The sequence below is a fragment of the Balaenoptera musculus genome, chromosome 11, assembly GCF_009873245.2.
Source record: "Balaenoptera musculus isolate JJ_BM4_2016_0621 chromosome 11, mBalMus1.pri.v3, whole genome shotgun sequence".
NCBI lineage: Eukaryota > Metazoa > Chordata > Mammalia > Artiodactyla > Balaenopteridae > Balaenoptera > Balaenoptera musculus.
In genome coordinates, this window is record NC_045795.1 from 88,915,168 (window position 1) to 88,934,420 (window position 19,253).

Sequence of the window (19,253 nt, forward strand, 5' to 3'; positions counted from 1 at the left end):
GGAAGCTCCTTGTTAGACGTTTCTTGCATTTTCTCCATTCTATTTCCAAGATTTTAGATCATCTTTACTATCATTACTCTGAATTCTTTTTCAGGTCGACTGCCTATTTCCTCTTCATTTGTTTGGTCCGGTAGGTTTTTACCTTGCTCCTTCATTTGCTGTGTGTTTCTCTGTCTTCTCATTTTGCTTACCTTACTGTGTTTGGCGTCTCCTTTTCACAGGCTGCAGGTTCGTAGTTCCCATTGTTTTTGGTGTCTGCCCCCAGTGGGTAAATTTGGTTCAGTGAGTTGTGTAGGCTTCCTGGTGGAGGGGACTGGTGCCTGTGTTCTGGTGGATGAGGCTGGATCTTGTCTTTCTGGTGGGCAGGACTGCGTCTGGTGGTTTATTTTGGGTTGTCTGTTAACTTATTATGATTTTAGGCAGCCTCTCTGCTAATGGGTGGGGTTGTGTTCCTGTCTTGCTAGCTGTTTGGCATAGGGTGTCCAGCACTGGACCTTGCTGGTCATTGAGTGGAGCTGGGTCTTAGCATTGAGACGGAGATCTCTGGGAGAGCTCTCGTCGATTGATGTTACGTGGGGCTGGGAGGTCTCTGGTGGTCCAGTGTCCTGAACTCAGCTCTCCCACCTCAGAGGCTCAGGCCTGACACCCAGCCGGGGCACCAAGACCCTGTCAGCCACATGGCCATGTACGTGAGGAGTTTCTTCTCTTTTGGTAAGTCTGAGGTCTTCTGCCAGAGTCAGCAGGTGTTCTGTAGGAGTTGTTCCACATGTAGATGTATTTTTAATGTATTTGTGGGGAGGAAGGTGATCTCCACGTCTTACTCCTCCACCATCTCTAAGTTCCTCCAGAATAAATTTTTGAACCATTGATCTAGATGCAAAGAATGAGAAGTGTGAATTGGCAATGGAGTCTTCTTGAGAATGACAGCTGATTATATCTAGATGCTCATTATTTAAAGAATTTCCTTTAAACCTCTCCTCTGTGTTGAGGGTTGATTAAAGCCATTCTTATTATATCAATGAAAATATACATCCAGCACAGACTTCACCATTTGAACCAAGTAGCACTTACTAAAGGAGCACAAACATCTGATAATAGGAAAGTGACAGAGCCGGGAAATAAAATTTTAATACAAATAGCCAAATCTTTGAATTACCGAATGTTGAAAACATCAAATTCCCAGTTTCTAATACTTGATTACTTATCACCATGATTGCTTTTCATTAATACTTGATCCAAATATGTTAGCCTTAGTATGCAAGTTAGATTTAAACGAGCAAATTTGAAGATGGGTTTTGGTAAAATCCTCCCTAACGATAAACAGATCACTGGACTATTAGTGAATAAAAATATTTTAGGTTGCATGTTTTGTTCATATATAAATACTAATTCAGAACAATAATCTTCTAGAAAGATGTCAAGTTTGCAGTGCTTGTAAACAACAAATGCTTTAGGATTATTGACAACTTAATGAAGATGAAATGGATTTTTTTCCTTCATACATGACTCAACTGATTTATCTAGCATTAGGATCCCAGTCTAAAAAGGTGCTTTAAAGGAAAGTGATACAGTATGACCCTAGTAACAGAGTAAGAGAAAATTGTTGCAAAGTAGCCAATAGTGGATGCGTCTTCTACCAGCCTCAACAAAGTGGACAACTGGAAGTGGAAGTTTCGTCCAAGGCACTGGAAATCCCAGTTCCATAGATGATATTATCTTGATGCAAAATGATCTCTTTCATATTAAAAACTAATCATCATGTCATGTGGACATGACAAAGTGGAGAACTTGTGTCAAAGCTAATGCTAGCCAGCACCATTGACATTTTCATGCAAGGTCTAAAATCAAAATTGAGATTTGCTGGCAATTAGATGTGAGGGGTATTTTCACAGGGGTTACAGAACCTAGAGGAAGGGAACATCAAACCAGTGAAACATCTGTTTTAGCATTTCAAAATTTCACAACATAGTAGAGATCAAGAAAACCTGAGAGTGCCAAGGAAGAGCTCATACATCTGGAAGAACCCTCAACATCAGCTGGAAGTTGTTAATGCCACCAAGACTGGAATGTGCTATGTTATGTGGGCAGGGGAGGTGTAGGGAAAGTGATTTCCATATTTCTTTATTTTCTGATTGTTGAAAGAGTATTTGTCCATAGCTATGGATAATTTCATATTTTCTTTGAAATGCAAAAGACTGAAGCAGATGAGGCCACATTTTTGGATCAGCACACAAAAAGGTATCCAGAAGAACACCCTTGGGCCAGAATGATGAACACTGGGCTTGAAATCAGGTTAGAAAATATGCATTTCAGAGCAAATTTTGCCAGTGTACAAGTGAGATGCCAGCTAAGCAGAAGTGCCAAGGATATCTGCAGTGCAATCATTCAGGTTTAAAGAGATCACCTAAATGACACAGGGTGAGCAGGAGCTGTATGTAGCCAAGGAGCATTTTTTGTTCATTTTAAGATGTTAACTTAATGACGACTATTGGCATGATGTTGATCTAGGCATTAGGGGTTTTACAAATGCGGAAGGCCTGCTGCTCTCCCTCAGTGTTTGCATTTTGTACATTGTAGATATCTTAATTATCTGTATTGCTGTATATCTAGCCACCCCAGAACTTAGAGGGGCTTTAGAAAGCAATTACCGTTTGTTGGCTCGCAAGTACACAATTTGTGCCAGGCTTGTGGGGTATGGATCATCTGTGCAGAGACAGAGTTGACTTGAGTTACTTATGCAGCTTCATTTAGCTAAAAGCTCGGCTGCGGCTGGAACATCTAAGAGGTTCACTCACATGTCACGTGTTTCAGCTGGAGTGGCTGGTGTGGACTTTCTCTCTCTCTCTTTTCATGTCTACGATAACCCTCCAAACCTTTCACATGGTAGATGGGTCTCAAGAGGTTAAAATTCAAAGTTTCCACCATAGGCCTAGAAGTCTCACAACACTTCTGCGGCCACATTCTGTTGATCAAGGTAATTGATCCTGGGCCCATCAAGGATGTAACAGGAGGGGAAACAGACCTCACCGCTTGATGGAGGAAGTAGTCAGGCATTCAGGAATGAGAGGTGTCGGCAGCCATCTTTGCAGACAATCTTCCATGGTATACAGGAAAACTATGTAACTAAGAATGCATGATACAAAGGGAGGGGATATCTGTATGTGTATGGCTGATTCATTTTGTTGTGCAGTGGAGGCTAACATAACATTGTAAAGCAACCATACTCCAATTAAAAAAAAATAATAATGATAAGGGAAGCACTTCTGTACAAAATCAAAAGTAAATGGACCTTTAAGCTCTAAAGGAAAAAAAAAAAAAGAATGCATGATACAAAACGTGGAAGAAAAGATAAAAGAAACCAAAAATAGCTAATGTTTATTAAGCATCTATTTTGTTCTAGGTAAAAGGTCTGCATCAATATGTATCTTAGTAAATGCTAGGAAATAAAACAAATTCAGAGAAATAAATACAGGATTTGTAGATGAAATTGTATTTCTTATGGAAAGAAAAGGATGAGAAGGTATAAGTAGACGGGGGGAAAGAAAGGAAGCTTATTCCAAACTGAGAAAAGAGCAGGAAAATGGCAAATTAAAAGAGTTAAGGAAGAAGCTTGGAGGAGAGTGTTATGTCTGTATGTACGTGCATGTATGTTTAAGGAGCGAGACGTAAAGCTGAAAAATATGGCATGGATTTAGTCCTGGGAGATGTGGCTGGAGGTTTGGAAGTGGATGGTAAAAGGTACTAACTGTTGAGAACATTATAGGCAGCAAGGCCAACATGATTTGTGATTTTGCCATAAGGGATGTTTCTCAGATTTTCTAATTTTCTGAGGGTTGAGACCATGGTAGCCTTTTCATCATTGTATAAAAGCACCTAGGTTTAATTTAGTTTACTACATTTAAAAGAGTATATCCAAACTTAAGTCTTTGTCCTTAAAGGTTTTTGGTGATACCATGGGTACCGATGATTATGTGGAAGAGACCCCAGTCTATCCTCGTCATATCCTTTGCCCTCCATGACCCACTTATCTTTGGCAGGAGTTCTGATCATAAAGACTCAGACCCTACTGTGCTGGCATACTGCAGGTACCAAAGATTATTTGCTGATGGACTGATAAGCAGTCTCCCTTCTGAGTCAGCATCCTCTCCCACCGCCTGCATCTCTACTGCCAGATGAAATTACCTGAGGAGTCCATAATTGACACTGTCATTCCCAAGGAGGAAATGTAGGGTGTCTAAATGCATCTTGTCAGTGTTTGCCAGGCACAAAGCTCCATTAACATTGCTTTCAGACCATCACCCTTCAAATCACAGTTTAGAAACATTCCTGCAACACCCTGGATACCCTACCCGGGTGGATGCATGCCATTTTGGAAATCATTTATCCTTTGGAGATGTGAATAATTGGCAGGCTTCAACTGCAGCGCTCTCATCAGACGTTATAATGTTGCCAGTTATCAAACTTACTCTTATGTTAGCTGCTTTCCAACATCATTCTTTTCCATCTTATAGCAAGACAATTTCTGGGTTGCACTGAAATAAGGAAACAGCAACATGCATGCTTGTTTTGAGAAAGCCAGATGAGACATTCTGCATTTGGCAGGGACAATTTATGAACACACTTTAGAAACAAGGGATTTTATTGGAGAGTTATGAGGCAACAGTGGGTCCTAGTGGATACTGTTTTACACTAGAAATAAAAAACACATTTTATTTCCCTACCTAGATGGGTAACCTCATGAGCAATTATGAAAATGGTATTTTTAGGCCACGATTTCTGACCTTCTCTGAAGGGATCGGATCACCCTCTCAAAGATCAAACATATGATGTTAGGCTCCCTTCTAATTTTGTGGCACATAACTCTCTGGTTTAAGTAAGTTCATTTTAAAGGAATCAGCTGTGTTTTTAAAATGGAAATATTCAGCAATACTTTGGAAAATTGGAGAACATTCTCTTGGTGTGAAACTGAAGCACTGCTTTTCTTGTTTAGTATTTTTATAAAGCTCTGTGTAGGTTTAGAGAAGAGCAGGAAGAAGGGAATAGAAACTCTGAAAGGTGAAGTTTATTAGTGGTTAGATTTCATCTCCTGGCATGAATATTCATGCGTTCATTTCAAAAGTTTGTATTGAATTTCTAAGAAGCTTAAATTTAACCACTGTATTAAATTGGATGCCATCAAGTTACAGAAAAAGTTACAGAAAAATATAACTCATATGTCTTAAAGAGTAGGAAATACATTATTTCACATAACAGGAAATCTTGAGCAGGCAGTTTAAGGGTTGATTAATTCAGTGACTCAGTGGTATCAGGTATCCACATCAACTTCTCGGTTTCTCTTGACTTTAACCTCATGCCCTCAAGGTAGCTGCCAGAGCACCAAGCATCACATTACCACAAAGCAATATTCAAAGCCAGGATGTGACACGTTTCTGCCTTGTATCTGGAAATGTCCAACAACAGAATTCCCAGATGACTCATTTGTCAGTATTATATCTGCTGCCCAGTCAATAGCAAAATAAATAGAATTACCATGATTGGCTTACACCAATCAAAATTTAACCAGTGGGTGCCAGAGAGAGGCTTCGTAAGCTTTTATGTACCTAGTTCCTGAAGGCCATTAGTGTAATGATAATCAGAAAGAGGGAAGGAACAGCCATTGAATAGACAACCAAAAGCACCCACTACAAATATTTTCCCTTCTGCAGTTATAATTGGGTAACAGTTAAATTTTGCTACATAACCAACCACTCCATAACTTACTGGCTTGAAACAACACCATTTATTTAGCTTTTAATTCTGTGAGTCAGCCATTTAGGTTGCACTCAGGTAGTTTTCCTGCTGATCTCGACTATTATTGTGTATGTATCTGTAGTGAGCTGCAGGGAAGATGGGGGCAGTTAGGTCAAGGGGAGGTTGTGTTCTAGGGGTGGTTCTCTGCTTTAACAGCTCTGCTCTATTCTGTATGTTCTTTGTTCCTCCAAGAGACTTGCCTGGACTTGTTCACATGGTGATGGAAAGGTTTCCAGAGCCACAAAAAAGTAATCCCCAATGTACAAATTTTTTTTTAAAACCTCTGTTGCGTCATATTTATTAATGTCTCACTGCTCAAGGAAAGTCACAAGGCTAATGCGGATTCAAGGGTTGAAGATAGTATCCGCTTCTTAATGAAAAGATATACAGTATCATGTTGCAGGGGGTGGGGGGAATGCAGGCGAGGAAAAATGTATGGCCACTTTCACAATCCACCATACAGCTTTCCTAGAAGTTGCTGTGCTGAGCTGCTTTCCAAATTTCTTACAACACACGAACAAAGGCAAAAATCAGAAGAATAATAACAGTTATACATGACTTTTTACATGCCATACATTATTCCGAATGATTCACATATTAAATTAATGATATCACTCTTATAAAACTTGTAAAAAGCATATGATGAAGTAGAAAAAATCTGGGTTTTCATGTAAGAAAGATCTGTGTGATCCTCACACTTGCCTTTTACTAACAATAGGTATGTGACTTGGGGAAAGTTATTTAGCTTTTCTATGGATTGGTTTTCTATCTGTAAAATGGGGAAGTTGTTAGTTTGAATCCTCTAGGAAATGGACACAAAGACAGGGTAAAATATGCACAGTATTTGCTGGGGAAAACACTCGTGAAGATTAAAAAGAGATGGAGCAAAAAGTAGGCAGAATTTTACATTGCAGGCGAGATTTGGCACCTGTGAAAGGAGAAAGGGAAGGGAACTGGGTATGAAGAACCTCAGACAAGAGAACGGGACTAAAAAGATCTTATAGCCAAGGGAGAACGCCAAGGCCTAACTCGCCCACTAGAAGAATTCTGCAGAGGGCAGGAATGGCTTACTTCTAGTGTCCCCATTGGGCTTAATCCTTGGCCAGGAGCAAGCAGCCCAGGGAAAGCACTGGCTGGTGTCAACACAGAGGCAAATTCAAAGAGATGGCAGCTAGAAGCTGTCAAACAGCAATGCTCCCTGCAGCTGGTTCTCTTGAAGAGCCATCTGAGCAGTGTAGTTTCACAGGGCTAAAAGGTTAGCATTGCTGTGTCAAATGAGATAATACGAAAAGAGTCTGCTGTATTGTCTGGCATGTAATAGAAACTACAAAATGATACTTTCATCCTAACTGCTGGAAGTATAAATAGCCTCAAAGTTCAGTCATCTTACCCAGAAGTCAAGTCCAGTGCTGATTGCAAAGTAGGTGTTTAATAAAATATTACCCAACATTCACTAGCTGTAGTGAGCATCTCAATATAATGGATACTGTAGTGAGCATCTATTACACTGATTTTCAAGCCCAATCCCATTCTAGTTTGTATCCCTCAAATCATGTTGGTAGAGCCGAAGCAGCCATGTCTATATTATATGTCTCAACCATATTGTGTACAGTCTATTGGCTTGGAGTGGGCACCTAACCCAACATGAGCTCATGACGTATCTTCCCTGGGAGATAAAAATGGAAAGGGCCAGTTCAATTCTCTCCGTGTAGGTGGTCCAGTAACAAGAAAACTCAGGATGTCATACAAGCTACATTTCCAACATATGGCCTGGGAAATAGTGAATGCCAGTGTGTTATCAGGAAGAAAAATGAACTAGATTCAAGAAAAAGAACATATATGAAAGACAGAATGAATGTCCTGTCAGTATTTGAATCCTTTGTTTCAGTTCGTTTCTTCATTTCTGATGCATTTCTGTCATTTTATGTGTTTACGTGATACATAAAATAAATACAGTATTTCCTTCATTTTCTTTAAATTGGTTCAAGTGGGCTTTGTTATATATAACTAAAAATGTCCCATCCAATACACCAACATATGTATGGTGCAGTCTGGTTGCAACCAAGCACTGAAGAGTTTCTTTCTTTAATGTTATTTGGAAGTTATAAGAAAAATAACTAAGATATACTAACAACGGAAAAAGGCCATTTCTGTAGCAATCCTGCTTTTGAACAAATGGTAACATCCTAAACATGAGTCCTTGGTGGCATCATATTTAAAATTAGGAATATTAAGTATACAAATTGAAAGCATATTAAAAATATATTCAAACTATAAGAAGAAAACAAATTGCTTAAAAAACCTTACCACCATGCATTATGAAAATTAATATAGGGATTTTAAACATTAGGGATTACTAAATAGAAACACTTTATAGAACTATTTGTTAGAGTTTAGAATTCTCCAATATTAAAATATATTCATAGGGCACTAGTAGAAATTATGTAATTGGTAGTATTTAAACAGATGGTGGCTGATGGACCTCCTGTGCTTATATAAAATGGATTCCATTCTACACTGGAGATTGAACCAGACTATCATTAAATCCATGAACTCTCTGATTCAAAAAGACCATCATAAACAACACAATGTACAGGCCATGATAAGAACTGAAAAAATTCCAGTAAACATATAAGATGTTCAGCTTCACTAAAATCAGAGAGGTATATATAAAAGCTTTAATGAGAATGTTAGAATGTTAATCAGTCTCTCAATGTTAAGAGTTGATAAGAATAGGAAGAGACAGGAACTCTTATTCTCTGTTAGTAGAACTATAAGTTGATCCATATTAATTTTCTTACATTAAGAAACATGGATGTACGTAGGAAAATTAATATTGTGTATACACTCCCATCCAATAATTTCAATTCCAGGTTCATAAACTAGGATCATTCTTGCACATGTGCACAGTAGGAAATGTACAGGGGTGTTCATTGAAGCACAAAGCCCCTCCTGACTCTTGATGATATTCTCCCTGTATGTGATGCCTAGAAATGCTATGATCATCTTGCTATCAACTGGAAGATGAAGCCAGAACAAGATGGAAGAGAGATTCAAGAAAAACCCAAAGAATAAAAGATGGAGCATCATGCCTGGAATTGCCCTACATATGTACTTAGGTAAGCACACAATTTTAAGATAACACATCCATTTATTGTTTACACCATTTGAGTGGTTTATCTATTACTTGCAGCCAAAGCATTCTGTAAAATAGTATCATGAGATTTTTGTCTGTTGCTTTGTTTCATTTTGTGTATTATTTTGTTTTAACAAGGTAAGGGCCTTATGTGCCAGAGTGAAAGTGCAAATCAATTCTAGATTTATCACTGGCTCATTATAGAATGTGTTAAATATTCATGTTTTAGCCTTTTGCCCATTTATTCTTTCTTGCCATTGCTCTTTGGCATTCACTGTCCATTAGTAATATTTTCTTTCCATTGACTTTGGGGAGGAGTTGAAATTTGACTCAGATAATTCAGAAGTTTCTGTCCAATTCTAATGAATTTTTACATAAATGTAGATCTGTACTGTACACTTATGATTACATTATAGTAAAATTTGGCAGAAAAGGGGCTGCAATCTTTATTTATCTATAAAAATCTACAGTATTCCTACTTGGATATTTGTGAATAGGCCTTGTAACAAAGACCAAGAAAAATATTTTTAAGATAATCTGATACTCATAATAACTCTCTGTGCACTTGGTTCAACCATGAGACACATTTGCAATCTGTGAAATGGGCATTTCAACACTGTACGTCTAAAAGATTCTGCCAAAAGATTGCTAAAATTTATCCACAAAGACTTCAGGCACCTTAAGGATGCTCTTTTTAAAATATTAAACCAATTGTGTGGACTTTTAGTTCCTTTACTCCTGGATGAACTAGTAATCTCTATAAAATTGAAGCAGGGCTTCCCTGGTGGCGCAGTGGTTGAGAATCTGCCTGCCAATGCAGGGGACACGGGATCGAGCCCTGGTCTGGGAAGATCCCACATGCCGCGGAGCAACTGGGCCCGTGAGCCACAATTACTGAGCCTGTGCGTCTGGAACCTGTGCTCTGCAACAAGAGAGGCCGCGATAGTGAGAGGCCCGCGCACCGCGATGAAGAGTGGCTCCCGCTTGCCACAACTAGAGAAAGCCCTCACACAGAAACGAAGACCCAACACAGCCAAAAATAAATAAATAATTAAAAAAATGGAAGCAGCCTCATTTTACTTTGCATAAAAGGCAGGGGTGCAGGAGAGGAACACAAATGCTTGGCAGAGGTCAACTGTTTCTCCTGCCAAGGAGGAGTTGTCAGTGGCAAGAGACTGTCAAGACAAATTAATCCAAACTCTTGTTTACATCACTTGAGGAAAGTGGCTCTCTACAAGCCGCTTCCTCTGGGAACACTTGATTCATAAGTCTAAATCACAATTCCAATTTCAGCATGTTCATCCGTCTCACAGGCCACAATGCTCCGTGTTTCCCTGGTAGAGCACTTTATTTCATTCCACTTTAATGCACAGTATGGTTCTGCTCTCATGCAGAAATTACCATTCCTGGCTTTTCAATGAAGAACATTTATTCTGCAAAGTTTCCATAAGAGGGAAGATGCTGAATTTAAGTGGTTTATTCTCTTGTGTGATATTAATTGGCTGAACATAACTGAATAAAATCCATCAAATTGAGTAGCCAGTCAACAAAAGGACAAGAAAATTTAAAAAAATTTTTTTCAGTGAGTAATCCTCAATTAAGGATATTTCACAGGATGCAAGGCTGCACGTACTACAAAATGTCCAGTGTATAATAGCTTTAAGTATAATATTTAATCTTTACATTCATTACAATTATTACCCACCCCTCTAGCAACTGAATAGTGTTGACAACACACAATCTTATGGTTTCCATAGAAAAGAGTTTTCCTAACTCCCAACAGTCACCTTATACCTATCCCTCCCTGACACTCAAATAATATCTGAAGGTTGTTCCTTAATATAATTAAAATCAATTTAGATGGCAAATATCAAAAAAAAAAAACCCAAATAACCCAATCAAAAAAATGGGGAGAAGATCTAAACAGACATTCTCCAAAAAAGACATACAGATGGCCAACAAACATATAAAAAGATGCTCAACATCACTAATTATTAGAGAAATGCAAATCAAAACTACAATGAGGTATCACCTCACACAGGTTAGAATGGGCGTCATCAAAAAATCTACAAACAATAAATGCTAGAGAGGGTGTGGAGAAAAAGGAACCCGTCTACACTGTTGGTGGGAATGTAAATTGGTACAGCCACTATGGTGAACAGTATGGAGGTTCCTTAAAAAACTAAAAATAGAGCTACCCCATGACCCAGAAATCCTACTCCTAGGCATATAACTGGAAAAGACTGTAATTTGAAAGGATGCATGCACCCCAATGTTCATTGCAGCACTATTGACAATAGCCAGGACATGGAAGTGACCTAAATGCCCACCAACAGAGGAATGGATAAATAAGATGTGGTACATATATACAATGGAATATTACTCAGCCATAAAAAGGAACAAAATAGTATCATTTTCAGAGATGTGGATGGACCTAGAGATTGTCATACAGAGTGAAGTAAGTCAGAAAATGAAAAACAAATATCATATAATACCGCTTATATGTGGAATCTAGAAGAATGGTGCAGATGAACTTATTGGCAAAACAGAAATAGAGTCACAGATGTAGAGAACAAACTTATGGTTACCAAGGGGGGAAAAAGGGGGTTGGATGAATTAGGAGATTGGGATTGACATATATACACTACAATGTATAAAATAGATAACTAATGAGAACCTACTGTTTAGCACAGGGAAACCTACTCAATAATCTGTGGTGACCTAGATGGAAAGGAAATCTAAAAAAGAGTGGATATATATATACATATAACTGATTCACTTTGCTGTGCAGCAGAAACTAAAACAACATTGTAAAGCAACTATACTTGAATAAAAATTAATTTAAAAAAGAGAGCAAAACTGTATTCGTTAAAATGTGGGAGAAAGCATGGCTAAAACATACTTTGAAATGTATTTTACAACTAATGTATACTGAAAATATTTTAGTTAAAAGCAGACATTTTAAATGCCCTCCAAAACACTAAAATACCACAGTAGCAGTAAAATAGTTCAACCAAATGTTTTGATTATATTCTGCTTGATCTAATACCCAGTTTTGAACATTACAAATATCAATAGGTTATTTCTATCTCAAAACTTTCAGTCCATTGTACCTATGCTGATTGGAAGATGCTGATTATAAATTAAGACACACAATGGTCTATGAAACATATAATTTCCAAGTTGGGGTGTTACAATTCACAGGCCAGTGAAGGTTCCAATACCTGAATGCAATGGGAAGGTTGACCTGGTAGACTCAGAAATCAAAGTAGACATGATTTGAATAACTTTCCTAAATCCAGGTAGCTTTGCAGTGATCATTACATTTTGAAAATGATCACTGACTGATCTGCTTTCATATTTGCATTATTTTGCATATTTCTGCTTTATCATAAGCTCATTTAATGAGCTGTAGTACAAATATGGATATTTACATTGATTTGCATGTCATTGCACACAAGAATTAGTTTACACCCTAATGGCAAGACATTTGCCCTCTGACTTTCTTGGCTCACTCATAGATGAGAGTTAAGCTAAACTAAGCCAAAAGAAAGAATCATCTAGAAAATAATTTACTATACAGCTAGTATGTATTTGTGTGCAGACATGTACTTACAGCACACCTTCTCTTTCAATCAAACTAACAGGAAATCTCCCAGGGTAACATTAAAGCATCCTTATAATTTACCTCTGAAATCTCTTCATTTATTTTTGAAGCAAGTCATATAAGTTAGCCCTGTACTTGAGGAAATTCTGGAGTAATAAGTATAGATCTCTGCTGGTCAGTATGACAGTCACAAAACAGGTGTAGCTATTTTAATTTAAATGAATTAAAATTAAATAAAATGAAAAATTCAGCTCCTCAGGTGTACTAGACATATTTAAAGTGTTCAACAGCTGTATGTAGCTAATGACAATGTACTGGACACTGTACCTATAGAATATATAAAGCAAACATACAAATCAATAAGAGAAAAACAACCCAACGGAACAAAAATGGCTCACTCATTTCTATAAGCAAATGAATCGTTAGCAAAGGGATAGCCTAGGAACATAATGATGAAGCAAAGCCGAAATAGTGGATCAAACGGTACATGTGTCAATAGAAACAAATGTGATCCTAATGATAAGTAAAAAGTAGCCACAGGTAGGCCCTCTATGCTCCAACCCCCTATGTTTAATGAATGTTACAGGTGAGCCGGCACCTGCCCCTCTGACTGCCCTTGGGGACATAGATGCACTCCTGGTCCCCCAGGGATGTGCTTACTAACAGTTGCTGCATTTGCTACCCAAACCACTTATTTGAGTTGAATGATGAGCTTTAAGTTTTATTTATCAATAAATATTTTTAAAACTGAAGAAATATGTGTGTTCTATAAAGTCAGTCAGAAAGGGCATCTTGCTCAAAACTTATTGTAGAATTAGGTATATAGTAGTTTTAAATAATTGGGGTAAACCATCATAAAAATATAAAAGACCTCACTCTGTAAGGAAACTAAAGCTGGAAATGTTAGATGATGTGTCCTGAGAATTTTTTAAATGAGTAAAAAGGCAGCGGGGAAGTTTTGTCAGCAGACCTGTACTCAGTAAATAAAAAGCCTTGGTTTTGCAGCAAACAGTTAATGAATAAATGTTTATATTTTTATATTTTTATATTTTTATATTAAATTTTTATATTAAAAATGTTTGTGTGATCCCACACATTAAGTGATATTTTTATGGGTGATCAAATATCAGTGCCAGTTTTCTCAGATTGGGTTTCTACTGTACACTTTTCTTTACACCTAACCTGTAAAGGACAAAAAAACCCACTCATTGAATTCTGTTTTATTAAGAAAGAAAACATTCACTTTGTTGCCATGGGTCCATTTAAAATGCCAAACCTTGATTCTCTAATTTTTCCCTTCATGTAGCAGAACCTCAGCTTTCTCACCTGTAGAATACGTATCATAGTCCAACCTCAGAAATGCATTGGGAAGATTAAATGAGATAATGTTATAAAGCACTTAACACAGTGTCTGTGACTTAAGAATGCATTACATTTCATAAGATCTATTTACACAGTACTTCTCAAATTCATCAACAACCCTCAAAATTTACATTCCCCAGGTCACCACGGGGAACAGTAATATTCAGCCCAGAAATTGGATGGAGAAAAAAATCAGCTGGGCCAGCTGCCAGCCATCTGGTTGCCGGGCCTGGCCAGACCTTTTTCTGTGTGAGCTGGCACAACTCCCCGTCTGAGGTGCTCAGCTGCTATCAGCGCACAGCTCGGTCCTCCTGTCCCTGCATCCACAGGGAGCCTGATCGGGGACACCCACAAAGTGGCCATAGTCAAACCCTGGCACACCTGGGCATGGGAAGCACAGCCAGCCTGCTGCTGGCATTCCGGGATAGGGTTGTAGGGAGGGGAGAGATGGGCTGCAGTGCCACCTTTTAACCCATTTACAGTACTACACAAGCAACATGTATATCTTTGTACCTTGTTTTCTCTTCCATTTGCAGTCTCATCCTAACTCCTAAGCCAAGTCCAGAAGAGCTGCTCAATAAATGTTGATGGAATGCTAACTTTAATTGATTGTTATGTGTCCCTTCTAGATCTAAAAGTCTGAAACACTTCGGTGAAATAAATGAATTTTACCCACAAAGATACTTCTCTGGCAGCAGGGCACACTCAAAATGATTTGTCCCAAAACAATGGAATTGGCAATGCTACAGTATAAAAAATGGCAAAGATACACGAGTACTAGCAAACATGTACTGAGTGCTTACTGCCTGCCAGGAACCTTACATGCATGATCTCATTCACTCTTCACAAAAACAGAGTGAGTTCAATATTATTATTATTTCCATTTCATTTGGGAGTTTACGGCAAAACAAAGGGAAACTAAACTGAGGTCGTAGAACTTGGATTCAATTTCATGTCTATCTGATTTCAAAGAATGGGCTCCCTTAACAGTTAAATTAATTTCCTCTTAGAGATAATAAGAATGGAGAGAGGGTGTGCCAGCTGAAAGATGGAAGAACGTAGGCCATGTGGCTGTTTTAAAACATGGCTGCAAATGTTGTGCTATTCCTCTCATGAGAAGTGGAGTCTATGTCCCCTGCCCGTGAACCCGGGCAGACTTGTGACTGTTTAAACCAACAGAGTATGGCAGAAGGGACTCTAGGTATCTTCCGGTGCTACCTAATGAAAGGCTGTGCAGCTCTGCTGTGTTCACTGGAACACACTACCTGAGCCATCATATAAGAATTCACACTACCATTATCATTCACACTACCTTTATCATTCTAGAAAAGGTGCTCCAATGGACACTCCAGACACCCGCTCATGCTATCAGCATGTGTGCAAAGCTATCTTGGGCCATTGAGATCCACCCATCCCACAGCTGTGTGACAGCCATGAAAATGTACTGCTCAGATCGTCAAGACAACTGGCTGCAGGGGGTATGTATGACCGACAGTCACCCCCCCTGATCCAGGTGGTCCAAAGCCACCCTTCTCCTAGACGCCTATTATCCAGTGACTGAATACAGTTAGTCTACTAGTGGAATCTTATTCCTGAAGGACATATTCAACACATTTCTTCTCACAGGTAATTTGCAGCCTGCCTGAGCCTTTCTTAAAGTAACACTGCAGTCTTGGTCTTCCTCCTCAGTCCGCTCTCCTTCCCTGTCTCTTTTATAGGTATCAGACCTGCATCCCAGCCTGAGTCTTTTCCTACCTATTCCCACTCCCTCCTCTTTATCCTTCACAGGCATTTCCCCAAGAAATCCCACACATGTCTAGACTCATTTTTACCTCTGCTTCATAAAAGCCTTAATACAAATTGGAAGAGAATAATTCCCCAGTTAAGCTCTATCCAATTCCTGACCCACAAAAATCATGAGACGAGATTAAATTGTCACTGTTTTAAGCCACAACTTTTGGGCTAGTTTTTAATGCAGGAAGAGATAGCTGGAACAGCAATGTTTTACCACAAGCTGCATGAAAGACAAAAAGTTTGTATGTGAAAATGCAATGTGTTTCTGCAGCAAATACTCTTCTAAAGACAAGACTTTATAAAAAATAACCAGCCCAGGATATGAAGCCTGAACTACAGTGACCACCTCATCCAAGTTTGCCCAGGTCTTTCTAGTTCCAGCACTGAAAGATCAAAGTCCTGGGAAAGCCCTCACTCTAGGGTAAGCCATGTCAGTTGTTCAACCCACCCAGAACTCTTCAAGTACACAAAGTGAACTGGACTAAGGTTTTCCTCTTGGCATCTATGCTGAGACAAGTATTCCTCTTTCTCAGAGAACCCCATTATCTTAACCAAGAGTCACACGGCTTAATGTAATTGCTTAGTTATGAACTCAAGGTCATTCCGCTAAATTAAAATCTGAAGATAATTACCTCTTATTACTGTCTCATTTCTCAGTGAATTCCTTTGATGGAAAGTTCCAAATATATTCATCTTAGCCTCCAGGAAGCTTAGAGAGAAACTGTACACTGCATCCCAGCCACCAGTTGAGTCCAAGCTAACATTTCTGAGAGAGTGCTGAACTCTTGTGTCTTGAGACCCTTTAAGAAAGAAAAAAAGGTGCCATGGTTACTTTGGGAAACATTGTATATTGGCTATCCCTTACAGAGAATCTCAAAGCATGTTACATATTAAGAATCTGAGTAGGCTTGCAGAAGAGCAATCTTTTTGTATCAAAATATAAACCACAATGGGCTTCCCTGGTGGCGCAGTGGTTGAGAATCTGCCTGCCAATGCAGGGGACACGGGTTTGAGCCCTGGTCTGGGAAGATCCCACATGCCGCGGAGCAACTAGGCCTGTGAGCCACAATTACTGAGCCTGCGCGTCTGGAGCCTGCGCTCCGCAACAACAGAGGCCGCGACAGTGAGAGGCCCGCGCACCGCGATGAAGAGTGGCCCCCGCTTGCCGCAACTAGAGAAAGCCCTCACACAGAAACGAAGACCCAACACTGCCATAAATAAATAAATAAATAAATAAATAAAAATTTAAAAAAAAAATCACAAGAGATCTATTTCACTCATCAGACTGGCAAAAGCAAAAATGATTTGTAATATCCACTCTTTGTGAAAGAATAGGAAAATAGTTCCTAAGATAAACTGTGGATAAAAATATAAATTGGTAGAGATTTTTCTGGAAGGCAAGTTGGCAGTTACTATTAAATATAAATGTACATATTCTTCCATTCAGCAATTCTACCTCTTGGTATCCTCCTTAGAACAAATACTCATCATTGCACAAAGATGTATATACAAGGGTATTTATTGCTACAGCTTTGTAATAGCAAAAATTTTAAATCAGTCTAAATGACCATTCATATACATTTATTTTGCAAGTGTTTATCAAATGTTTGTTACATGCCAAACACTGTTCTAGTCATGGGAGATGGACCAATGAAAACTGGAAATAAGAAAATGGTCATCCATCATGGAGCTTTTAGAGATGGAATTTACGTAACAAGGAGAATGAGGAAGGTCTATAATCAAATAATAAGCAAACAAAATCTAATAAATATATATCTCTTAGATTTAGGATTGCCTTGGTATATCTGGATTCCCAAATAATAGTGGCTTAAACAAGGGAGTTTGTGTCCTTCTTATGTCAAGGTCTAGATAGGTGGTTCAGGGCTGGTTTGGTGACTATAGTCAAATGAGGTCAAGTTACTTTCAACAGTCTGTGCTCCCATCCCTGTGAGTAACCCTCGTTTTCAGGGTCCAATATGGAGCTTAAACCATCACATCCACATTAGGGAGAGTGGTAAAAGGTGGGAAGAAGAATGTCTGTTGGAATTTGGACGTTCCACGTTCACTTAATCTCACCAACCAGAACCTATTCTTATGGTCACGACTAACTGCAAGGGAAGCTGGAAGTTACAGTGCTTTTTTTGTTGATGTTTTTTGTCTGTCTGTTTACTTGTTTTTTAAATGAGCATTCATGTGACCAGAAGTTCTAGTAATGAGGAAGCAGGAGAGAGAGATAGTTGGTGACAACTAGTAGCTTTGCCTTAAGATAGCAATGAGCTATAAAAAAAAGTGATAAAATAAACTGAGTGATTTTTTTAGTGAGGATGAGACATTAAGATTGGGTTGTCAATGACAGAATTTCTGATGATTTGATAGTTAGGTTGACACCTACATGAGAGGAAACTTCTTCTATTATATTAGTTATCTATTCTGAATAATAATAACCCCAAACTTAGAGGCTTAAAATAATATACATTTATTATCTCACAGTTTCTGTGGGTCAGGAACTTGGGCATGACCTAGCTGGGTCATCTGCTTTCTGTCCCATGACAAGGCTAGACTCAAGGTGTTGACTAGGGCTATAATCTCACCTCAAGGCTCAAGTGGGGAGGGATCAACTTGCAAGCTCAGGCAGTTGTTAGCAGAATTCAGTTCCTCACCAGTTGTTGGACTGAGGACCTGACTTCCTCACTGGCAGCCAATCAGAGGCTGCCCTCAGGTTCTAGTCACGTGTAGGTTTCTCTAACATGGCAGTTCACTTCCTCAAAGCATGTAAGCCAAGAAGGCAATAAATAAAGTCTGCAATCAAAATGGAAGCCTAATCTCAGAGTGGCATCCCATCACTTTTTGCTGCATTCTATTTATTGGAAGCAATTCTAACTCCAATCCACATCCAAGGGGAGGGGATAACATAAAGACACAAAAATAGCAGAAGGTGGAGCCTTCTTAATAGACCGCTTGCCACACCATCTATGAAAATACATGCAGTGAAATCATTCCAGGCAGATGGACCAACTAGTACAAAAACCCTAGTTTGCTCGCAATCTCGGCATGTTCACAAAAAGAAGGAAGGTATGTATTTTTGGAGTATAAAGGAGAAAAGTGCTATGAAATGAGGACAAATTTGTAGGTAGAGGTCAAAGCACATGGGTTTTCTTAAGTTGAAATATAGTTGATGTACAATATTATATAAGTTACAGGTATACAACATAGTGATTCATAATCCTTAAAGGCTATACTTTGTTTATAGTTATTATAAAATATTGGCTATATTTCCTGTGTTGTATAATATATCCTTTAACTTATTTTATGCATAATGGTTTGTATCTCTTAATCTCTTACCTCTATTTTGCCCCTCCCCCCTTTCCTCTCCCCACTGGTAACCACTAGTTTGTTCTCTATATTTATGAGTCTGTTTCTTCTTTATTATATTCACTAGTTTGTTTTACTTTTTAGATTCTATGTATAAGCGATATCTACAGTATCTGTCTTTCTCTGTCTCACTTATTTCGCATAGCATAATACCCTGCAGGTCCATCCATGTTGCTGCAAATGAGAAAATTT

At 38.6% G+C, this 19,253-nt stretch overlaps 1 long non-coding RNA gene across 1 annotated transcript; it reads right to left on the bottom strand.

Annotated features, from left to right (window-relative positions):
* Positions 1-15,830: 15,830 nt before the first annotated feature.
* Positions 15,831-16,486, bottom strand: LOC118903816. The gene is made up of 2 exons (XR_005021870.1): positions 16,322-16,486; positions 15,831-15,909 (listed from the first exon to the last, which is right to left on the bottom strand). It is a non-coding gene; the product is annotated as an uncharacterized LOC118903816 (long non-coding RNA).
* Positions 16,487-19,253: the final 2,767 nt, after the last annotated feature.